At 39.9% G+C, this 17,679-nt stretch overlaps 1 protein-coding gene across 2 annotated transcripts in view; it reads left to right on the forward strand.

Moving 5' to 3' along the window:
* Positions 1 to 17,679, forward strand: part of ADAMTS5 (ADAM metallopeptidase with thrombospondin type 1 motif 5) — an 86,344-nt gene continuing 68,665 nt past the window's right edge. For both annotated transcript variants that reach the window (XM_080376347.1, XM_080376348.1), the window contains exon 1: positions 1 to 17,679. This exon is cut by the window's right edge and continues 22,863 nt beyond it. The gene's annotated coding sequence lies outside the window, so the exon portion shown is untranslated.

The raw sequence follows: 17,679 nt of genomic DNA on the forward strand, positions 1-17,679 counted from the left end.
ATTTTATTTCCATGTAGAGTGTGGGTCATCTGTGACGTGATTCAGACCTCTTCTGTAAGGAAAGCAGGAGCAGTGTCTGACATTATTTGCAATACTCTGGTTTATCAACTGTTCCTAATTTCCCCAAATTGTTCCTTTTTCTAGCCCCTTTTTCCTTTGTTCTGTAATCAGGCCCACATGTTCCTATTTTTAACTCCTCTAGTCCTTAGGCCCAAAACATGTTTCTGATTGTAGATGCTGCCCTTCTTTGAACTTTTGCCTCCCTGACACAGCTGCTGCATATCTGAGTACTGAACTATCCTGGTGCCATCAGTGGCTTTGCCACACTGTGAGCTGAATTCACCATTTTTATGCTTTGATCACCTCAGCACCACACCACAGCCAGGAAGGGAGAAGGGCAATGTACATGAGAGGGCAGATGGGACTGCAGCGATGGAGGCCACTATGCCAAACTGTCTGTCATTTTCATCTCCTCAGTAGTTATCGCAGGGCTGATGTGAGCCAGGGCCTTCTCAGGAAGAACCGATGCATAGTTTTTAAGTCCTCTTCTGTAGTATGCAAGTGTTTTTGCCAGTATTTTGCTGTATGTAGCCATGAAAAGTGAATTTGAAAATAAATGGAGCTATTACAGGATAACTTTTCAAAAAAAGAAGCACCACCTGACAGGAATGAGGTGAGGATAACTGAAAAGAGCGAATAGGAGAACTGCAGCAGAGGTGTGTGAATAAAGCCAAAGGAAGGCAAAAGAGAAGGTGGGAAAGAGTACAATGAGGGCAAGATGGGAAAATACAGAGGGACAGCAGCACTTCAGTGAGCACAGAACAAGCAAAAAGATACTGGGAAGAGAAAGGGAAAAGGGGGAAAAGAGACAATGGAGGGAAATGAAAGAGAAAAACTCAAGAGGAAATTGATACAGAGAGTGAAAGAAATCACCTTGCATCTTTTCTTTGGAGTAGGCAAAATGCCTGAAAGACTTTCAGGCTATTCACAAGGCTGTTCCAACAATGCTGCTAGCAGTATCCTCATGGGCTCTGACACTCCTCCATGAGGTGCAGTCCCAGCCATGATTCCAGGTTAGATGTGACCTTGTGCTGGGAAATCTAACTCAACAGCAGCTTATTTAGGAACCAGCAAGTAAGGGATTACATGGGAAGGATCTAACTATATAATCAGAAGTAGCAAAACTGAAAACAAAAGGGCAAGCAGAAAAGGAAATCTACACGACAATTAAATCTGTCTGAGAATCTGTGTGACCCTGTGCTTAGCATTACTCATCTGTCTGTGGGAGGAGTGCTGAAGTTATATTTTTGTCTAAGAGGTTATTGGCTGGGGATACTGTCATTCCTGTGAGGAGGCCGTGCACGTGGGGAGTGTGGGTTTGGGCCAGACCATCCTGTCCTGTCCCATTCCATTCCTGCTGCTCATCCAGCTGCTGTGATCTTCCTCGTAAACAAGCTGATTATTTGTTTGGTTTGGAGGTTTTTTCCCCCTCTTGCTTGCTTCCAGATCCCCATTCCTTTTAACATAACAGGAAGAATATTAGACACCTTCAAGATTTCATTTTTTTGCAGTTAACGTGGTGTTTTTCCTACTTATTTTTCATAGAAGGAATAAGGAACAAAATTTTCCAATTGCTTTTTCCTATTTCTTTTCATTAGTCACTATGTCATTGCCTGTCTATAGCTGTCCATTACAGCCTGATTACTTGTCTCCAGCAGAGCATAAATAGACTGTGTTTACCTGGTTCCTACTTATGTTCCTACTTAAAACATTTCCAGTAACCTGAGGAATGTCTGCATTTCATTGTAGGTATCATACCTGTGTTACAAAAGTTACTAATGAAAGACCACATAAAAAGAGTCACTTTTGTCTCATCTTGTGGTGGTGTTCTGTGAGCAATTCCCTTATTGCTACCTTTCTAAGATGAGACAGAACATTTGTCATGAATACATGACAGAGACAGAAAGAACTATGATGATACATTTTTCTTTGAAAGACCGTTTATCAAAGATTGCCTATATGTCCTGGCTTCAGCTGGGCTAGAGTTAATTTTCTTCTTAGTAGCTGGTGCAGGGCTGTGTTTTGGATTTGGTGTGAGAACAATGTTGATAACCGCACTGATGTTTTTGGTTGTTGCTTGGTAATGTTTATACTAAGTCAAGGAATTTTCAGTTTCTCAGGCCCTGCCAGCCAGAGTGCTGGAGGGGCACGGGAAACTGGGAGGGGACACGGCCAGGACAGATGACCTGAACCAGCCAAAGGGATATTCCATACCATATGATGTCATGCTGAGTATATACAAGCTGAGGGAAGAAGAAGAAAGGGGGGGGGACGACGACATTCTGCATTATGGCACTTGTCTTCCTAAGTAACCATTACTTGTGATGGAGCCCGGCTTTCCTGGAGATGGCATCTGCCTATGGGAAGGGGTGAGTGAATTCCTTGCTTTGCCTTGCTTGCATGCACAGCTTTTGCTTTACATATTAAACTCAACCCACAGGTTTTCTCACTTTTACTTTTCTGACTCCCTCCCGATTCTTTCCCCCATCTCGCTGTGGGAGGGAATGTGCAAGCAGCTACGTGGTACTTGGTTACCTGTCAGTGTTAAACCATGACACTATATCATGTATCTTTACCTTTAGCAAGTCAGGCATATGCTTGAAGATTCTTTTAGGAAAAAACATTAAATTAGTAAATAATTAAAACTGTAGAAATTTATTAAAATACAAAGTAAATGGTAGCACATACAAGAGTATAGTACCAGGAGGCAACTGTGAGGATCTCCATGAGATCTGCATTTTCCATACACATGGTATATGCACTTAGGTTCTATACATAGGAATTAAAACAACTGTTTGCTTAAGGCAAGCTGCATGACATTTTCTTCAATTGTTTAAGAGAATAAAATTGTGTTTAATATGACATAATTTCCATCTTTACGTTTCTGATGTCAAGTTAAGATTATAGTGTACAAGTTGTCTAAAGAGGACAAGACCTTTGCATCATGCGTCTTTGCATCATGATGCAGCATTGCCATGTCATGAAAGCTAAAACACAACTGAGGAGGCTAATTTGAATTAAAAAGGTAACACATTTTTGTAAGAATAGTGGAAAGGTTCAGATGCCACTCTACCATCAGTGATGGATTCAGACCAATTTAAAGAGGGTCTTAACTCAGGAAAAAATAATTCAGAGACAAATGGCTAATAGTTCTGTAATTTCTAGTGTATTTCTGTGATAGTTTTGTCCCTTCAAAAATCTTCCTACCTGGATTCTGGAAAGGTACTATACTTCTAAAAGAACGTACTCTGTTAAGGCGCATTTTTCTCTGAGGTACGCATAGAACAATTGTTGCATTTATACTCCCGGTGTCCTTGTGAGGTAGAAAAGATCCTGTGTAAAAAAATGTCCTGTTTCCCCATCTATAAATGTCAGATAAAAAAGTAAGAGTAATAATACATCTGTGCAATGCCATGAAAAGAGACAAGAAAAGAGATAGTGGTGCAGTGATTTGCTCAGACTATATAGATATTATCCCCAAGCAAAGGGCATCTTCTTAAAAAAAGACATTTTTTTAACTGTCTTTTGTTCTTTTACTTAGGCATAGTTCTCTATTCATATTCCCTGATAATAAGCTTACTCTAGTATGGGGAAGAAATGGACCTATGTATGAAATGCTAAATGCAACCATACACCAACCTATCACTGATTGTGGAAGAATGAACAAACAGAGTATAAGATTTTAAGTGAAAAAAAACCTAGCAGGATAGAAATGTCATTGAAAATTCCTTCCTTTCTGTTTCAAGGGGAGTTATGGAGAACTCTTCTCTAGGCACACAGTGAAAGGGTAAGAGGCAATAGTCACAGCCTGCAATGAAGGAAGTCCTAGATGGACCATAAGAAAAGACTGTTTCACTGTAAGAGTGGCCAAGCACTGGCACAGGTGTCCCAGGAGGCTGTGGAGTCTCCATCCTTGGGGATCTTCAAAATTCAACTGGAAAAAACCCTGTGTAAGTCTGCAATTAGCCTTACTTTAGCTGGAGTTTGGATCACAGAGCCTCAAGAGGTCCCTTGCAACCTGATTTTTTATACGGTTTTATGATTCTGGAATATCTCACTGGAATCAGTTCCTGAAGAACTCACAGTAGCAGTAGGTACGGGGTAAACCCCAAACAGACTACTGGGTGTTCTTCCCTTACACTCCAACAGTGCCATGCAATGGAAGGAGGGCAAGAAAGGTTAATATTTCACTGCCGGCAGCTGGCATTGTATAAAGAATGGTGAAAGTGAATGGTTACTTTAGTTTGCCTAAATGAGCTGTTGGCATATGCAATTACCCACTTTTAAAAGCAGATGTATTTTGTGGGCACAATTTAACATCCATCTTACTTCACAGCTGTGTGTAATATTCTTATGGTCATGCCGTCACTGAAAAAACCTTTACTGCTTCCAGTCTGATGCTGAAATACAGCATGGCTACCACAAAGGGACAGAGTGCCCCCTCACCCAGTTCAGGAGGGAGCCACTTTCCAGTGACAGTTGTGCTCTGCAGGGGGCCTCATATTTCCATCTCAGCTCACTGGGACTACCGAGCATTAGCTTCACAGATGGCCTGCACATGCATGACAAATCTAATGTATTCTGGGCGTACTGTGCACATGCAGCAGCCATTTGTCCTGGACTTCTAGGTGTCAGGCAGCCTGGTTCAGCTATTGCCCCAGCTGGCCTGCCTGCCATCTGGAAACCCCCTGACACACAGCCAGACTCTTTTCCTTCTTTTCCCTAGTTCCCTACTCCTTCCCTGCCCATCCTCTTTTTGTTAGCTCTGCACCAAGGCAGCTTTGAGGAGTGAGCTCTTCAATTCCAGAGCATGAAGACTCTGTGATCTTGGCACACATGGCAGCTGGGCAAGATTAGGGAAACAGCTCCATGCACCATTTCCTGCAAGGCACAGCTGTATAAAGACTGGGCAAAACTTACTTCTGCATCACTGCCTAAAATAACCAGTAGGCTGCTAGAGCAGATGTTCGTGTTTTTTAAGGTAAGTGTGATGTGGCTGGACTGTAAGCGGATGACTGTTTCTTGAAGAGCAGTGTTTTTCCAAAGATGGGAGCTTATCTCTAGTAAACTGGTATGGGTAAAGAGTATATTTTAAATGAATTTTTCCTTAAAGCAAATGATCCTGGTCACATAGTCTTATGAGCATTTTCTGATCTTTTTGCAGTAAGCAAAGACCCAGCTGGGATCTCTGCAGTTCTTGACCCTCAGGCTGTGTTACTCTATGATTATACTATTTAATTTAAAATATTGATGGCTGAAGAAAGGTTCATTATCAAACCAAGGTCTATGCTGTCTTCTGTCAGCATGTACCCTGGCAAAGATCCCGGAGTCAATGTGAATTTCATGCAATTACATCCAAAAGAGGCTAAATCCAAACATGTGGTGCCTTCTCAGCTTTTCTCTTGAGAGGAAGAGACAGAGAGAGGGGTTAAATTTCAAGTCCCAAAATTGTAGGATAAACAAAGCAGGAATCCTCTGATTGACTGCTCCATTTCTGGGGTCTTCTGGCAAGCAGGCATAATTTACAGTGTCCTCTGAACTCATAAATGGAAAATTCGCATGTCTGCCATCTACACTTGTGCATCTGTTATTCCATTTCTTTTGAGATCACTAACCACCATTAGGAATCTGGAATAAATGTATACCTAGAAGAAGAAGAAAAATTACTTTCTGAGTCCTGACTGTTACTTGGAAACTTTGGCACATGTAAATAGAGAGAGTATTACAAAACGATCATGGGTTGTTTTACAGATTTCGAAAGTGAAGAAAGCACTTGAGTCACCACCAAGAAAAGAAAAACAACCCAAGAGGAAAAGACCACCTACAACTGATGAGGGGCCAGACACCTGCCTTTAATAGAGTGCCTAAAGAAAACAGTATATGGCCACCCTTTAATTTGTAATGAGTTCAGACTTGCTTTGACACAAGCTATGTGAACTGCCATGTGTGCTGTTAGTTGATGGCAAGAAGGAAATTCTTGTGCTGGAGCATGTTGTGTACCTGTGCAGACCTGAAGCGTGGTCCAAAATGTGAAAATGAGAATAAAATCCTGCCTGGCTGAACACAAAATGTGAAAATGTACAGCACAGGATACCATGGACAGGTATATCACTCCTGTTGATTGAACAGTAACAGTGTTAAGTGCCTTGGTCACAAAATGGCTCATTCTGTCTTTCTCCTCCTACCTGAAGCTAATGAGAGAGAAGAGAGATTTTATGATCTAATATGGAAAAATACATTGCTTGGTTACATGCTTGCAACTGAAGCAAAAAGAAATGCAAGAACAGACAAGGTCAACCTTAGCCCTGAATTTTATTTTTTATTTTTTTTAACTCAGGCTGCCTCCCTTCGTTGTTTCCTACTTCACTGTATTTCTGACACTTTGTCCTGCAGAGTTTATTCTAAATATATTGTACCAAGATCCTAGCCCACTTTGCATTTCTACCTTTCTATCACTGCTAGAAATATTACTGCTCTTCTACTCTACTGAATATAGAAAAAAGCTGTCGTCTGTGACTGCTTTCTCCATCACCCCTCACATCCAGCTCTTCTTCACTCTCCTCTCAAGCTGTTTCCAAGACTTTGTTCCGCTGCCCAAACAGCTTTCCTCTCCTCTCCTCCCTCTTGTCTCCCCATCACAGCCTTCTCTCTTCTTCTTGAATGCATGAATGCACATGCACTTTCTGCCAAAATCATCTTCATAGCTGTTCATTCTGCCTGTCAAACCTGCCTCCTCAGACCCTTCATTGCCTTCCCCTTCACTACCTAATCTGCTCAAGCTTTACTGAAAGCCAAGAAGTCCTCTCAGGCCTGCATTCCTGCCCTGCTCTCACAGGTTCTCCCCTTGCCAGCCATGCCGACTGCCCTTTTAGTTACCTCTTGCTCTGACTCGCCTATTGCCATTAATGCTGTGCTCCTACCCAAGGAATAGTGGTTTTATACTACTGTACAAAGTCATGTTCTTGTCTTCCTCTAAAGGGACTAAGCAGTAGCTTGATTAATACTGCCAGTATCTGATCTGTTAATTAAATCATTTGCTACAGTTTGAAAAGTATACTACTTTTTAAGCCAGCACCATCAAATAATTCAGACAGTGAACCTACTAATTCACATTAACACCATTACTTCACTCATGCGCCTTTTTCAGTCCTTTCTGCTGTTGCTACACATTAGGCATCTTGATCTTGAAAATATTTTCCTTTTACTTTACTGCTGTAGTTGTGTGCTACAGGTAGCTCAAGATAAAGAGAGATGCAATTCCTGAGAAGGAAAACCACAACTCTAGCGTGAGTATAGCTCAGAGAGGAAACTTACCATCAGTTAATTGACTTTAGGTCAGGTATGGTTTTATTGCCTTGTCACTTTATTTTGTAAATCCAAAATCTCTGAAAGACTGCAAGCTTTGATTTGATACAAGGACTTTTAAACCTGGACAATGATGTTACTTTATCATAATTTATGCTTACAGTCTTGTGTTAAATTGCTTTGGACTTACTTCAGAGAACAAATAATGTCAGCTGTTCATTGTACATTTTGCCTTACATAAGAAGGGTCTTGGCTAAATGCCGTCATGACATTTCTAGTCTAAAACTTCTCTTCCTTTAAGTCAGAATCCATCAGACCATAGTAGCATGGAATCAAAATGAGGAACAAAAGCAGCCCTAGTTATGTGTAATTTTAGATCTATAACAGCCACCAGATGACCCACTAACACGCTGACGTTGCTGGGTTAAAAAATAAAGCTCTCAACCTTTCAATTACCTCTGTTTAGGAAGATCCCTAGGATTCTTCAAAGTTGCACTGGTGCTGGATAAGTTATTCTTGGTATATATCTAGGTGTAAATTAAAGCATAGTTCATTTAAGGTTAATGTTTGAGCGTATTTTCATACGAAGTGAGAAATAGGAGCTTAGGTTTTTAGAATGCTTTGTATCTGCAAGCTGCTCTCATAAAGGTAATTAGTTTGCAAGAGATCTCCAGTGTGCTTGATATGAGAGACACAAACAGGTCTTTCATCATGCTCATTATACAAGAGTAATCTTTATATCAAGTACCGACTGATAATGTTAATAGCTATGATAAAACACAGTATAATGAGAAGTGCTTTCCAACATACTACAGTAAATCATGCAAAGCAACTGACTTAAAAGGGCTATTCTGAATCTTTTCATTATACTTTTATAAAGCAACATCACTGCAAGTTGGATTTTTTAGTAATTGTACAGTGCAGGAGGCCTTGAGAAGAAGGAAAATTGGGCTTTGCATTCTGCTAGATGAAGACTGCTTAATCTTTCAGAACTTCCCAGCCATGGGCAGAGATATCATTTTACAATGACTATTGTATGAGAACAAATGCAGAGGCTTTTAGATAGACCTCTGTGTAGCAGTGATGCCAGACACTATTTTCTTCTCATCTTACAACATTAAAAGATGATGTAAAACAGGATGTAAATGATCTTGAATTTTCTGAACATACCAGAAGGTAATTTTATTTAAAGAGAAAGCATTATTTTAAAAACAAAGGACAGATTCTTAAGAGTTGCATGCAAGATTGGTCTAATTGAAAGATAGGAAAAAGATTTTTAGGCTATCCTTAGTTTCACTCTTCGTTTGACTGTTTTTTAATAAAACATCAGTTTGTTCTGCTGCTGCTTTAGCATCTGGAGAACTGTCTCCAAGCATTTACAAGCATTTATTCTAATAGTAAAATCAAATAGAAAAGAGTTTGTAGGTTCCAGAGTAAAAGTAGAATTATAAAGGATAGACCTTGTAGGAAAGGTCTGCAATTACAAAGTTCTCCCATTTTTGTTTCCATAAGACAGTCATGAAAAAGGAGAATACTTTAAAAATGCGTTCCATACGCTGAAAAAATATCAAAAGGGGTTTGGGGCTGATGGGTTTCAATGATTCAAAGTCCAGTGGACTCAATGAGAGACTGCTGCTGACTCCATCAGAAGTATTATTATCATTTGTTTTAGATTAATTTCACATTTTGTTCTTTGATTATTTTATTTTTTTAACTATAAGACATATTTTAAATCAAAATACACACATTGATGTGCATAAAATTGTGGTTTGGGTTTGTTTTTTTTTAATTGCCACTATAGCCTTTGTGTATATCTCAGTGTCAAGAGAGGCTATGATTATTTATTCTGAAAGTTCCGAAAAGAGAAAGGATCAGTAGAAAGAAAAGGAATTTACTTTTGTCCAGCTTCCATGCTAATGAGTTTTGTTGTACCAGATTCTTCTGTTAATGTTGTTCTGGTCTGCATTATTTTCCATTCCCTGTGGCACAAATCCTGTACGATCCAGATGATCTCCCAAAGAGAAGAACACTTTCCCACCTTCCAAACTGTTGAGAAAGAGGAAACAATACACAGAAGGAGTAATATGCAGTCATGAAAGACCCTTAAACTCAGACTTCTCAGCAGAAGAATCATAGGAATAATTGAGACAACAAGGTCCTGCAATACCCTCTTCCTCTGTACCAGGTTTCTCCAGCACATGCGTTTCAGCTATTATATGTCTGACGCCTCAGTTAGTTTCCTAGGACACTCTGACCATGTATATGTAACTGTCCGGGCCCCGAGAGGACTGTTAGCCCTGACTGTCCCTCTCCAGTCCCCTGGGGCTCCCCCCACACTGCCCAGGGCCTCACCTCAGCCCCCCGGGGCTGTCAGCCCCTGCCCCAGCAGCACCACAGCAGGGTCGGACTCTAGCTCCCCACAGCCCTGCCCTGCCCAGCCATGGCTCCTGATGAGCCAGGCCCATGCATGGACCCATGTCCCAGCACACCACCATCCCCACGGCCTTTCCCATCAGTGTCTGCATCTGATCCTGGCCCTGACCTCTGGATTGACTTACCAGCTTGACCCTAGACCTGCCTTATCACCATGAATCACCATGATATTGCCTTATGGTCTGGACTCCTGATTGGATCTGGCCACCACCTCCAGGTCCATCCTTCTCCCCTGCTCAGGAGGGACAGGCCCGGCTGGCCCTGGGGTGACTGCTCCTGTCCTCCCTCAGGGAGCAGCCCTCTCTTACTGCTCCCCGGCAGACATTTCTCCTTCATAAGGAACGTAAATATGCTCTTTCTTCATGTTGAATTTCCACTTTCCTGAGCTGAGGCACCTACACAGTGGCTCCCCGTCAATGCTGGCCAAAGACCTTCAGTGCCCGCACACGATGGAGCAGGTTAAGTGACCCATCTGTCCCACAGGATTTTTTTTCCTCAGAAGATAACAGTGTTGTTCCTGACCAAGACACTGACCAAGACACTAGCTCCAGAAGAGCTAGGAAGGAAATGGGACTTTTTTTTCAGAAAACTCTGATGCAGTTACCTTACCACTGGGACACAGATTGCTCTGCTGAGAAGGGGCTGTGATGAGGGTCTAGAGCCACCGGGCTGGCTACCTCTGCACTGTGGGGGCTGTTGGACACTTCAACTTGAATTTTGAATGACAGCAGCTTTAAAAAACTATTCTTGAAGGGAAAAGAAGAAAACCAAGATAACTAAAGCATGCTTCCAGACATTTCCAGGCTTTCCACTTCTACTGAGCTGACTGCCTGACGAATTACCATTCGCCCAGAATTCTGCTTTGAGCGTGTGCCTTAGTGATGAAGACTGTTACTGTTGATTACACTTGGAAAGCCTAAAGCCTCAACTTCGAGAAACAGTTTGTTTGTACCTGACATAAACAAAGCACCTGTTCTAAGCAGAACTAAATAAAAGTCAAAGAAAAGGTATACATCAATGCTGAAGCTACTCCTCTTCTAGCCAACAGAATATCACTGTTTTCACAATTATATGGCACCAGAGTTAGGCCTGTCTGCTCTGGCCAGTTCGTAGACAGTAGTATTTTTCTCCTCTTACAACTGTGCTGCACTGTGTTACATGAAGTGTGTATAAGATAACTCAGAGATGCAATAGCAAGGTGGCATAATACCCTGCAAAAATGTGAGTAATGGAGCTTTAAAATAGCACACTAAGTAGGGTGTCTCCTACCTTTAACAAATTTCCTAACTGTTATCTTTACAGCCATACTCCTAGGCCTTTGTCTATGCTGAAAGCCAGAGAACCGTATGTGAAGAGTAAGACCATGCAGATACAATGATTTAACTTTTTTTTTAGTAGTCAGAAATGTGATTCAGTGGTGGCAAGAGCAATACAATAGTAACACTACTAGTTTTCCCAAAGCACTGTGTTTGTGAAACCCTACACAGAGTAACATTTCTCTTTGCCAGTGTTCCCAAGCCATCCATGGAAAGGAGCACAATCCAAAGGAATAATATTTTCTCCAACAGAAAAGCTGGTAATGGTTCACTGAAAATTAAGGCAATTCTGATCTCTTCATGGAGTTAAGCAGTATCTAATAGGGCAAGTTGGCAACTTGAGAAATTAATTTTAATGAAATTTATTTTTTAAAGTTATCACTGTTTCCAGTGCAGTTTTGCATAGCATTTTAACATAAAATAGATTCTGCTTATTATTTAGTTTGTTTTATGATTAGTTTTAAATAGATTTTTTTGGTCCCTATTTAATTTTCTCACTGAGAGGCTTTTTGAATAATTCTTACCTTCCTTTCCCTGCAACTGAAAACACTCTGTCTTTCAGAGATTACATTACAATCAAGTGACCCTTCTTTCTGAGGGCCACCTGCCTGATAAAATGTTTTTTTGCTACAAGCACTGGTAGCAAGGCAGAATTTATAATGTGAGGGAATTACTGGGTCTCATTGCCTAACCCTCTGCAGTTTCCCTAAAGCCTGTTAATCATCCAGATTTTCAGTGTTACTAATTCTGATTGCTCTCACTGTCCTCCAGAAGGCCCTAATCTAATATCTAACAAAACATCAGGGGGTTCTCGAGCTTAAAACACAAAGTGACTCCTTTTGAGAGCTAGATTAGCTGCATCTAGAAAATGCCTTTTATTGCCACAAAGGTACACAAGTTAATGCTTATTCATTTACTCCGCTTCTTTCAATGAATTGAAATCAGACAACAGAATGAATGATAGTTTTAGTAACCAACAACTACTATTAAGTTTTTTAACCTTTTCCTCATTGAAAAAAAAAATATATATTCTGCTTTTTACAATGAAAGTTCATGTTTTTCTGTCTTACCAGCTTCATAAATAACCTTTGTACTTCTGTCACAAGGTAGTAAATTCAAAGCCAAAAGTGAATGCTACCAACCCAAGACTTCTGCAAATTATTCTGCACCTTCCTGAAATAATCAAATCACAGTCAGAAGTGATACTTAATTACGCTTACTTTCAGTCCACTAGAGTCACTTATTTAAACTTTACTTATAGGCAATAAAACCTGGAATGTATACAGAGCATAAAGTTTTTGATAAAACTTCCATAAAACATGCAAGCTTTCCAGAAAATCATATTCTAATGTATCCAATTCTTCTAAGTTTTGAGCTATACAAAGTCATGTTTAATTAGTTTAGCACTAGCAGCTCTAGTGTTGCAAAGAGTTGTGGGGTTTTATTAATGTTTCATGTTTTAAGTTCTGCTATTTTTCTTTTTTAAACTTGTATCTCCTAAAACCATGTATGTTGTGGAACATCAACAGTGAAAAAAGGAAAGTTTCCAAACCTTTATCATCATAGAGGGAAGCTGAAAAACCACAGTAAGAATGTCTTCATACATTAGAAACAAATACAAGAAATTAGAACAAGATTGTGAATCACTTTTTGTACAGTATAATGATTTCAAAGAAGAAAGGAAGTTGATTTATATGATTAAAAACCTGGTGAGACACCAACATGGTTTATCTATTCACTTTTCAGAATAATTCTTTTCAGCCTGTGGAGTCAAAAGACTGGTCCTTATCTCATTAAGTCTATCAGGAGTGGCATCAGTGTAAGTTTAATCAGAATCATGCCTCCTGCAATGGGAGTGCTGCATTTCAGTACTGATTCAGTTGCCAAAACACAGGTGTTTAGGGACATTTGAGATTCCCAAGAGATCCCACCCAGCCTCTAACTGCTGATACAGGGCACAAGTTTCCCATAGGACCTTTGCCAGTGCTGCCAATCATGCATGGATGTCACAGTTACACCAAGGCATTTCCAGTGACACAGCATGCTTGTGTTTAGGCAACTGAATCCTGCTGGTCTGGGCTGCCTCCGCACAGCATCAAGCCTTCTGAGTTGCTGTTGTAATCAGTAGTAGGAGTGGGGTTGTTTTTAGCTTTTCTACTTTTTGAGCCTTGAGGTCTTCTTTGTGCAGATGACCTGCCTGTTCAGCTACAAGTAAAAAGGTCTCAGTGACTCTGAATGGTGAAAATAGAAGACCCTGAAAATGAAGAAACATGTGAGCCAACAAAAAAAAAATCAAAGTGTGATATACGCTGCATACATCCTTATTTATGAAGGTCTGCATGAGGAAAAAATATGTAAATGTATTATTGGTGAGGAAGGAAGCTGTTTAAGACACTTGACTTCCTACCCTTGAATAAAAGTCAGAAAAACACAGCTGATCTCTTAAAAAATAGTTTCTTTTTATTGACATTTCTAAAAGCTTTTCATTAACTTCTCTAGGAAAGTATAGAAACACAAGCCTTGCACGGTGACTGCACATGCTCAGGAATTGAGGCAGGTACTCTTAAAGGTGGGGTTTTTTTAAATTTTGAATGTCATTAATTGGCGTGTGAATTAAAACAGCAATGACCATATAGCTTCCAGATGTTCTTTTCTCCAGATTTACATGGATTTCTGGGGTCCAGCTACTCCTCTAGGAGAAGAAAGCTTGGAAGGAGGAGTTCTGTATGACCTTGTTTCACTGAGCCAGTAAACCCCACTGGGACAGTGGCTGATGTTGGCCACTCTCCATTGCAAGGAGGTCTACAATGACGTTATAGTCTTTTTACTTCACTGGTGGGGGGGTGTAACTGCCTAGCATTCCACAGGAAAAAAAGAAGGAAAAGACAATAACAAGACAAGAACATTTGGAGCTGGAAGGTGTGGTGAAAGGAAAGGCTTCCAAAACAAAGCCAGATACATTACTCAGTCCATAAAGCAGAGCAAAGTTCCCACCCCCCCCACCCCCCCTTATCATTAGATTCCTGGTGCCACACAATTGCACAGAGAAAATGTGCTAATTGAACACAGTGAAAGGAGACAGGGCTAATGCATTGTAAAATGCACACGTTGACAAGTACTTTAGTTATGACTATGACAGTAGTTTATAGGATAATAGCTGTTCAGCAGCAAATTTGAAGTAAAATAATGAAGGTTTAATAAAAGTAATCATGTAAATGTTATTAAAGGTTTTAGCATGATTTAAATTGAAAGCTTAAACTCCCCAGCAGAGGAAAAAAAAATTTGGCCAATTCTGCTATGTGTTTGACACTTTCTGTCTACTTTACATTGGCTTGACACCGTAAGCGAAGATGGTGTTCAGTCCCCTACATGTACATTGTATGCAACATGGTGGTTTAACTGTGGACTAAATTTAGTGTGGGTTGCTGGACAGGCCACCCCTATCACATCTGAATCTGCCAAAAGGACACTTTGTTGCTCTGTGTTGTTGTCTCGGTTAGGAGCTGGAATGTATTTGGTGTGCAACTGGAAAGGACCATCTGCCTTAGGTGCCTCTGAAATGAAACCTGTTCACAGGTACTGAAACCACCCTGAGAACAGCAATGAAGTGCAGCAAGTGGGGACAAGCAGGGCAGTTTGCTTCAAAGACATACTACTGCTCTGAACCAAAAAAGAGCTGTAGAAAACCCTTTGCTTATTTTCTTTGCTATTTATCTTAAAGCCTTAGTGTGATCCAGTTTAGATTACAAATGATCTGGGGAGAGAGCTATGCAAATCGATGACAATTTAGAATAGTTTAATAGCATAAGGTACTCAGGATAACATTTGTCTCTTATTGCCTTGAGAGATTGGCATGGAGCTCTGGTCTTCCACTGGTTATAGGTACAAACAAGCCATGGAGCCTGCTGTGATAGTAAACCAACAGTGAGGAAAGCCATGAGGTGATAGATACTGCACTAGAGGCGCTGGGTGAGAAGCTGGGATGTGGCAAAGCCATTCTTGCTGAACTGATCCTGGTTCTCAAGTATTTGTCCTTATTTTTCCCTTCCTCTTTCCACTAGGAGAGAGAATAATAAATATGGAATGGGTATGAGCAGGGCAGGAGGAAAAACTGTCACTCAGCTGAAAGCTACTGATGATTAAAATTTTTTTTTTGATTGAAAATGTTAACTTTTCACTATAAAATCAAATTTAATCTTTGAAAAAAGAAATAAAAACAAGATGCTGGCAGCCATAAAGAAAACATCAACAGTTTAAATCTGTCAAAACCATGAAAAAAAATTAGTTCTCAGCTGAAAGTCTTTGGCTTTTTCAAAGAAATTTTTGTTATCCTTTTAAAAGGAAAGCACATGTTCACAGGATCTGGGTGTGCTCTTTGAAAACTCCCAACTTTCTGAAGAGATTGAGGTGTGGGGAAAAAAACACAAAAAGATGCGCTGGTAAATCTTGAGAAATTTCTCAGTGGCCTAATGTAAATGTTATCTTACAGTTTTGTGACTACATTAGATGCTTTTGCTACATTTTTTTCCAAAAAAAAAAAAAAGCTTAAGTAATTTCTGAGTCAGATTAAATATCAGGACTTATTCTTTGGTCTTGAACAGCTTCTTACGAGGGCAACAGGTTTGTTTGCAACCCACTGCAATGGCTGGAAGTTTGGAGAGTAAATTTGAGCAAGATATATGTTTATGTCTGTTTCCATTTAAATTTAAAGATGGATTTCTGTGCTTGTTCTTACCCAGTACTGAGATGCTAAGCGGCTTTCCTGTCTACAGATGTCAGGAGTTACTTGATATATTGGGATATTTGTGATGATCAGCTTTAAACTGTTGGATTCCAGCACTCTCCCACTACTTCAAGCAGTGTCACGGCTTTGCAGGTACTGCTGCTTCAGCAGATGTCAGGAAACCATGTGCTTGTCAGGTACCATATGGAGATTCCCAGAAGAGGCTGAGCACTCTCATCTTTATTGCCTTCCTGGAGTTTTAGGTCACCAAGGATCATGCAAAACGGAACCCTTTAGCAGATGTAATAATGATCTTTTTTTATTTTTATTTTTATTTTTTTTTAAATAATTATAGAGCCAAAGAAGTAGCAACACATGTGCTGGCTCAAATATTTCCATTTCAATCCAGATCAGCTTCTGAGGATGTTCAGAACGTGGCCTTTTTTGGACTTTGGAGTTAAAAAGAGTATCTGAATAAAGCTTCCTTTTATTTGAGAAGAGAAGCATTCTTTAGAAACTGTCTCAAATATCATACTTGGCTGCCAGCACATTTGGGGAAAGACAGGTGAGAAGTGAAGCACATTCCTTCCATTATGCTTTTTGCCACAGTATCCAGCTTTATCATGGGCACTTACATGTCTTCGAAAAAACGTTCAAATACCATTACAGTTTTGACTTAAACCAAGACACAAAAAAAAGAAGTATTTTAAGCTTATTACATTAAAACTTTATTTCGACTTCACTTTGACAGGACTATAACAGTATCTAAGGAAAGCAGCAGACATTGTATCACTTTATGTGGCCTGTTTTTTTCTTAGACTTTGAGATTACTTTTAATACACCGCAGTTTCAATACAAGAGGGTGAGAGAAGAGAGCAATTCATGGAGTCAGTTGAAGGTTGTTTCAAGTGCAAATAATTCTTTTAAATTTGTGAGCTACTTTCAATTGTGGTTTGCATGTCAAAGAACCTGTTTCCTTTTATTGTTTAAAGTATGAGATGGATACATGTGAAAAACCTCTTCATTGGAATATGCTTTGGAACGATCTGGGCATATAGTACCCTTTCTTAATTGTTTACATCAGTATCCTATATTGAGTGCTCTGGTACCATAGTAATATATCATTTCTGAAACAGCAGTAAACCACTGTGCTCAAGGAATATTGCATGCCATCATGACGAGTGTATACATCTGATCTGATTTTATTTTCATACATTCAACTGATATTTTTCCTCAACAGTTATACATAGTTTTTAATAACTACCTAAATAAACACAGTCTCTATATGAAGTGTCTTGTGCACAAAAGACATTAAAGAGTCAAGCCTGCCTTTGGAGGAGTCTTACAATCATATGAAATTTCATTACAGTGCTGAAGATAAAGAGAGTCTTTAAGAGCAGTGGGATCACTCCTACTATTCATTAGTAGGAGATCATTAGGGATCATTCCTACTTCACATTTTGGGGTGGTGGTTTTTTTACAGTTTGCTAAGTTTCACTATCACATTTAAGTATTTTCATAGTCCTGTGCATGCTTCAGTTACCCTGTTTATGGTGCTCATGCTGTTTATGGTGCTCAGTGTCACCGCAGGGATTAACAGGCTCTTCAGGAGGGTGTTCATGTAATGGGAGCATACACAGGATTGTTATATGCTGAACAATGCTTGCATTGCATGTCAGCTGTTCCTCAGGCTTTGCAAAGAGTTTATACCCATCTTAAACCCCACTTAAGCCCTACTTTGATTTTTTTGCCTACATCTCCAACTATTGAAAATTGATAGTAACTTCCCTGTACAATAGCTGAAGAGCTGGTGACTGGACCTGAGAAATGTTAATACCTGTA

The sequence above is a fragment of the Falco punctatus genome (assembly GCF_963210335.1).
Source record: "Falco punctatus genome assembly, chromosome: 2".
Taxonomy (NCBI): Eukaryota; Metazoa; Chordata; class Aves; order Falconiformes; family Falconidae; genus Falco; species Falco punctatus.